Source organism: Peromyscus eremicus, chromosome 12 (genome assembly GCF_949786415.1).
Source record: "Peromyscus eremicus chromosome 12, PerEre_H2_v1, whole genome shotgun sequence".
Classification (NCBI taxonomy): domain Eukaryota; kingdom Metazoa; phylum Chordata; class Mammalia; order Rodentia; family Cricetidae; genus Peromyscus; species Peromyscus eremicus.
In genome coordinates, this window is record NC_081428.1 from 40,780,951 (window position 1) to 40,788,025 (window position 7,075).

The window sequence follows — 7,075 nt, forward strand, 5'->3', positions numbered from 1 at the left end:
TACAATCTATATTGTTTGGGGAGGGTGATTTTCCTGGGGTTCCACCAGCCAAAAAACTACAGGCAACTATGGTCTTTGGAGAAGTGGCATTTGCCTTCCCAGGGATGATCCCCTTCATTGGTTGTGCTATGAATTGTTTTAAGCATTGAAGCTTAACATGAACAATAAAAATGGCCTCAATATTTTTTCTTTCTATCTATCTATCTATCTATCTATCTATCTATCTATCTATCTATCTATCTCTCTATCATCTATCTATCTATCATCTATCTATCTATCTATCTATCTATCTATCTACTTATCTATCTATCATCTATTCACCTATCTATCTATATATCTATCTCCTTATGTGCAAACACACATGTGTACAAATACAATTGAAAAACGAGGCCCTCAACAAGTGGGCAGAGGAGGGATTGAGATTGAGTAACTTGAAGGAGCTGGCAGAAGAAAAGAAGAGGGAAGTGACTTAACTCTATTTTAGATTAAAGCATTTAAAAAAAGTCTTAGGTTTTCTTTAAAGGATCCTGAAAGAAGGGCTTTGGTTCCTTAAAGAACAAGAGCTACAGAATGTAAAGAGAGAGATTGGAAGAGAAAAAGACTGGAAGTAGGTGAGTTATTAGGTTGTTACTATGGGTACTGAAGCCTGAATTTTTAGTATCCCCCCAGAGGTACAGAGAATACCCGCTTCCACAGGTTGAGAGGGATTATGGCTAGAATATTGGGCAAGAATTATTCTGGGACCTTTTCCCAACAATTCTGTGCTGAATTTATATATGGGTTATTGGAACATCCATGCCCTTAAGGAGTCCTTTGTTAGAAAGCAGAAAATTCTCCTAGGTGGCCTTTGAGACAGAATGTTGTCAGGCTGTATGACATTTTGAACTGCAGCGTGGGTCAGGGGTTGGTTGTTCCTACTGTTGACTAAGGTCAGAGCTCCGAATGCCAAGGAAGTAGAGGGATCTGCTATATACAGAGTCCTGCTTTCATATTAAAAGACCAATATTTCTGTTTTTTTAAAGCATCATATAGCTAGAAGAGATCTATATTTTTCTATTTCCAAAATTCCCTAAAGTCATTAATCTTCATGTTCACTTCAACGAGTATTGACTTTTTCTAAAGCACAAGCTAAAAGAAAAGTTTACACTTGACTTCATATGTTCTAAAGTAGAGCATATGCCCCCAAGCATAATGACCAGTCTAAAAGACATCTGCTAGATAATTGTTTTACATGATGTGGATCTCATATTACCTCAAAGAGAATTTAGAGAACTATCAACTACATTAGTATCTCTCAGGATAAGTTATTTTTAATTGAATAAACTCTGGAAGTTCAGAAATGATTAAAGAAAATTCCTTTCAGCCTGGGACTGCCTTAAATATTTGTCTTAATTTCTTATATCACAGAAGAACAGAATTTTAGGTTTTGTCTCCTGTATATTAGACAGAAAAATCAAAGGATGAGATTATTGATTTTGATTATATGTATGAAGTGTAGATGAAACATTCATCATCTGCAGTATTTACATGTTGGAGGATTAGGATTGTCAGAATAGCCCTGCTTAATTGAATTGTCCTGTCTGCTAGGAGCAAGAATAATGGTGAGGTTGACCATATTGTAATAGTAAATGAAGGCTCCTAACATTTGAGTGTTTTATTTCAATTCAGCAGCCAATGCTTTACTTGAGCTGAGCTAAGAGTCTTATTTAATGCCCTAATATTGTTGGGATACTAGCTGTTTGGAAAACTGGCATGGTAAATGGCTCATAGGTTTGTTGTTTCACCTTTAACAAGAGATAACAACTATATATGTTTTTTGAACAGTCTTTTCTTGGACAGACTATAGGGTTATTTTTTGAGACATCTTATAAAAATACTTCATCTTGTTGAACATGGGCATTGATATCTATACACAGCTCGCTGAGATAAGGAAAATGACAGCACTTACATTCAAGTTTTCTATTCTTCTTAGCTGCTATCATTGGCTAGTTTTATGTAGCATTTCTACAAATCCATGCTGTATAACTAGAAACATACCATTCTAATGCATGGTAGACAAATATGTGTTCTGTGACTTCTAATTTTCTTCCCTTAAATATCCTCATCATGTCATTTTTTTTTTCATTCTGTTTCTTAGGACCCAACAAATTTGCTAATATAATTAGAAAAAGAACTTTATAAACACCAGATCCTGAGAGATCTTACGTTTTTATCATACAGTTGGACTGTACTATCTTAAGATTGAATTGTATAGCTTCCCATATCTCTGCTTTTAATAAGTTCTTATTCCAAAAGGGCATGTGTAATGTCAACAGGAAAAGTTAATGATTTTAACATGTTATACTTTGAACCATTACCTGTAAGATATCAGACAGTGAAAGCCTGGAACTTATATCAAAAATTGATAATAATATATTTGGGTGGTGGAAATGATTGGATAAGTGAGATAGAGCTAAAAGAACTAAAATGGGGTGGGAGTTAAATGCAACCTCAGTAATACTAAATTATAATTATCCTTTATATTAATATCCAATACAGCCACTGCAGTGAGCCAGGACCTGACCTAGAATCTAAAAGGAAAACAAGTATAATGTGTGCTCATAAACATGTGTACACATCTACACTTATACGGCAGTGTGGTGTGTAAATGACACCACAGCTTTTTTGAACTCTTATGTATGGTAAATAAAATTTCTCTACATCTCTTCTCTATATGCATACCATGAAAAATTACTTTGCTCTGCCACTGGTTACAATGAGTATCTATTTTGTTCCCTAATGAAGCAGTGATGGATAGTCATCTATCCTTCTTGAATTCATCCATCAGTGATCTCTGCAGTTGAGGTAGTGTGACAATCAGATGTAATGTTTGAGACTCACTGTAGAAGCCCTACAACACACTAAGTACAACTCATTATATATATATATATATATATATATATATATATATATATATATATGTATATATATATATCATTTTAAGACATAGAAGTGTCTAATACATTTCAAAACTGCTTTTGCTCAAAATAATAATTTGAAACATGCACAACAGTAACAGTCCCAACGCTTTAAAAACCCAAATTGGGCATTGGAACAGGAACCAGAGCCACCTGAGGACTTCAGTAGCCATGCCAAACCCACACATTGAAGCTGCAACTGCCTTTCTTCAGACCCAGAAGCTCCATGAAGCCATGCCTAACACCTACAATACCTCAATCTGTGGGCATATTGTGGATCTGGTAAATCCAGAATGAACATAGCTTGTCTGAACTTCTTTGAAGGAACTCAAGAGTACCACAGAGATACCATTAAGAATGTGTACACAGCCATAGAACACTTCGAATCTCACTCCATCTTCTACCTGCTGGAACCTTAGATCCAGATTGGGGACATCAATGGCAGCAGCACTACAAAGGCAAAGCTGAGGAAGAGAGACACTCTGTGAGGTCACTCTGGACAATTCCTACATGGAAAAGTGGGAAGAGAACATTGAGTGGCTGGTCTACACAGACATCGACAAGGACAAGGTGGTGGAGGTGGGCAGCAAGATCTACATGAATGGCAGGCTCATTTCACTGCAGGTAAAGGAGAACGGTGCTGACTTCCTGGTGACAGAGGTGGAGTATACTGGCTCCTAGGGTAACAAAAAGGACAATTGTCTTCCAGGGGCTGATGTTTCAAAACTGGATCTAAGGTTCCAGCAGGTAGAGGATGGAGTGAGATTCGAAGTGTTCTATGGCTGTGTACACATTCTTAATGGTATCTCTGTGGAACTCTTGAGTTCCTTCAGAGAAGTTCAGACAAGCTACGTTCATTCTGTTCTGTGTCAGAAAAAGACATCAGAATCTGAAATTCAGAGTGGAGCAGGATGTAGATGTGGGGTTTGAAAATCTCTCATCTGCAAACCAATCTATGTGCATGAGGGTAGGAAGGTCCTGGGAGTGAAAGTCCTGAACAATAAGAGCATTAGCAAAGTTGAGAACCATGAAGGTTTCCACAGGTTCGATGAGATTTTGGAAACCAGTGATGGGATCACGGTGGCTGGTGGTGACAGAGTCATTGAGATTTCTGCAGAGAAGGTCTTCCTGGCTCAGAAGATGATGATCAGACAAGGCAACCTCGCTGGGAAACCTGTCACTGGTACCACGCACATCCTGGAGAGCATGATCAAGAAGCCCCACAATGCCATGCTGAGAGGAGTGGTATAGTCAACACAGTCTTAGATACAGCAGACTGCACCATGTTGTCCTGAGAAACAGCTCTGCTGGCTGTTGGCATGAAGCACCTGACTGTCTGTGAGGCAGAAGCTGCTTTCTACCACTTGTAGTTTTTGGAGGAACTCTGTGACCTGGTGCCTATTACCAAGACCCCAGAGATGCCTCTGCCATGAGTGCTATAATGACCACTTTCAAGCTTTGCAGTTAGGCCATTATTGTGCTCACCAAGTCTGACAAGAGTGCCCACGAGGCAGCCAGATACTGCCCACATGCTTTCTTCATGGCTGTGGCATGTAATCCCCAGACAGCTAACTAGAAGATGTACTGTGACATCTTTCTTGTGTTGTATAAGGATACAGTCCAGGATGCCTGAGTTGAGGGCTCAGACTTTCATGCAAGCTTGGCTGTGACTGTTGACAAGGCCTGAGTCTTCTTGAAGAGGGGAGTTGTGGTCAGTGTGTGACAGGGTGGCACCTTGACTCTAGCTTCACTAACACCATGCTTTTGTGGTACCTGTGCAACGATGGCCCCCAGGAGTCTCTCTTCCACCATTCCTCATCCCATCATTTAGGCCAGCAACACTAGTAGAGCTTCCTCTGTGCCATAGTGTGGCGCTGGTGGGCTGGAACAGGAGAGAAAGTTAACACCCTGGAAACATGGAAAAGAGACCATCTGTCCCCTGTAAGGCCCTACGTGAGCTAGAGATGAAAGAGGATGTAGGATTGGAAAGCTGAGTTTATCACAAGAGGACAGCAACATCTCCATGTACTTTGTTCCTATAGAAAGGGTTGCATAGAGAACTCTTGAAGCTATGGCCTGGAATCAGGAGACAGGCAGCAACAATACGAACTTAGAACATGGTGCTGTGGTGCCAGTGCAAACTACCTTTGGCCCTGGCCCTGACTTGCTTCCTGAACAGCCTCAGCCTTCTCCTTCCTAGTTGTACACTCCACTCAGCTGTTGCCACAGATAAGCACTCTGCCCTCCCCTTTCCATTCTCCTACTGCTTCAGCGATCTGTAAGCCTGTTGCTATAGTGCCCACTTGTATGTCAGTAAACAACAGATGAAGCAAAATAAAATTTTTTGAAACGTAAAGATTAAGTTGTTTGGAATTAGCATATTGAAGAAAACATCTCCCTTTAAATGAAGCTCATTGTGCAAATAAATTATTTATTTTAGAGCTATCGTAGACTCAAAAAAACTGAAAATAAAGGACAGTATACACAAAAGAAAAGATTTATAAAATCCAAGAAGTCTGAGACTTCTTGTATTGATACCAAGGATTTAAAATCCATTGAATTTTCTTTTGTTTTTTCAACCTTTGCATATTGCAACTAGAGATCTGTCACCACATCAGACTTGCCTATATTTACCCACGATTTACTGTTAACTCCTGTAAAAGATAATTCATGCTAGATTTATTTTACTTTTCTCCAAGTTAACAACAAAATTTATGCGTTTTAGTATTCATCTACTCTGAAGATGTAACCACAAGGGGAGATTCCAGTACACAACATACATGCTTTCTCCAACCAAAGTCACTTAAGTTTCTGAAATGAAGCCTAGGTGGACTCCTCTTATATTTCCTGATTTCAGTCAAACTCACTAAGAAAAAAAAAGAAAATATTAATTCACTCAAAAGTATTTATGTTTATGAAAGACAACTGTAGAGCAGTACACGGAAGGAAGATAGAATATATTTACAAGGCTAGAATAAGAGTTGAGATATATAAATGTTTAGAACATTTAAGAAACTTTCGGCAATAGATTACATCAGAAAAGAAAAGTTATGCAATGTTTCAGTCTAGCAATGGCATAATAAAATGATCCAATTGCATTGCTATTGGAAGTATACTTTGGAGAGAAGAGCAATTTGGCTGTATATTGTGACTATAGAGAGTTCTAATTGATGAGTCAATCCCTTCAAAAACTGCAAAATCCCTTCATACCACATATGAGAACATGTAGTAAAGTATTAATATACATGCTCAGGTACTGAAAGAATGGAGTCATTATAACCACATCACATTAAGGAAAAAACAATGGTTCTAGAATGACAAAGATTTAAATGAATTAAACCTCAATAAGCAGAAATATAATATGATCATAAGATTATAAGCACACTTGAGAGATAGAGGGGAAGGATGTGTGTGTGTGTGTGTGTGTGTGTGTGTGTGTGTGTGTGTGTATGGGGGGTTAGTACAAGCAGAGGGAGTTAACTTTAAAGTAATTGTGTTTTAATGGTAACATCCTTTTGCTGAAGATAGCATGTCTTAGTTAGGGTTTCTATTGCTGTGAAGAGACACCATGACCACCACAACTCTTATAAAGGAAAACATTTAATTGGGGCTGGCTTATAGTTTCAGAGGTTCAGTCTATCATCATGGCAAGGAGCATGGAAGCATGGAGGCAGATATAGTGCTGGCTACATCTTGATCAGAAGGCAACAGGAAGTAAAGTGAGTGTCACACTAAGCAAACCTTGAGGAAAAAAAAATCCCAAAGCCCATCCCCACCGTGACACACTTTTTCCATCAAGGCCACACTTACTTCAACAATGCCACACCTCCTAATATTGCCACTTGTTGGTTGTTTTAACTCTTTTGAGGGGCCTGCCACACAGCTCCCAAATAAATCACACACAGAGACTTTTTTTTTATTATAAATGCCTGGCCTTAACTTGGCTTGTTTCTTGCAAGCTTTTCTTAACTTTAAATTATCCTGCCTAGCTTTTCCCTATGGGCTTTTTCCTTTTCTTACTTCTATATATCTTACTCTCACTCTTACTCTATGGCTGGCTGTGTGGCTGAGTAGCTGGTCCCTGATGTCCTCCTCTCCTTGTTCGCTTGTTCTTTTAT

At 38.8% G+C, this 7,075-nt stretch overlaps 1 pseudogene; it reads left to right on the forward strand.

Annotated features, from left to right (window-relative positions):
* Positions 1-3,128: 3,128 nt before the first annotated feature.
* Positions 3,129-4,533, forward strand: LOC131922894 (pyruvate kinase PKM-like; annotated as a pseudogene).
* The last annotated feature ends 2,542 nt before the right edge of the window (positions 4,534-7,075 follow it).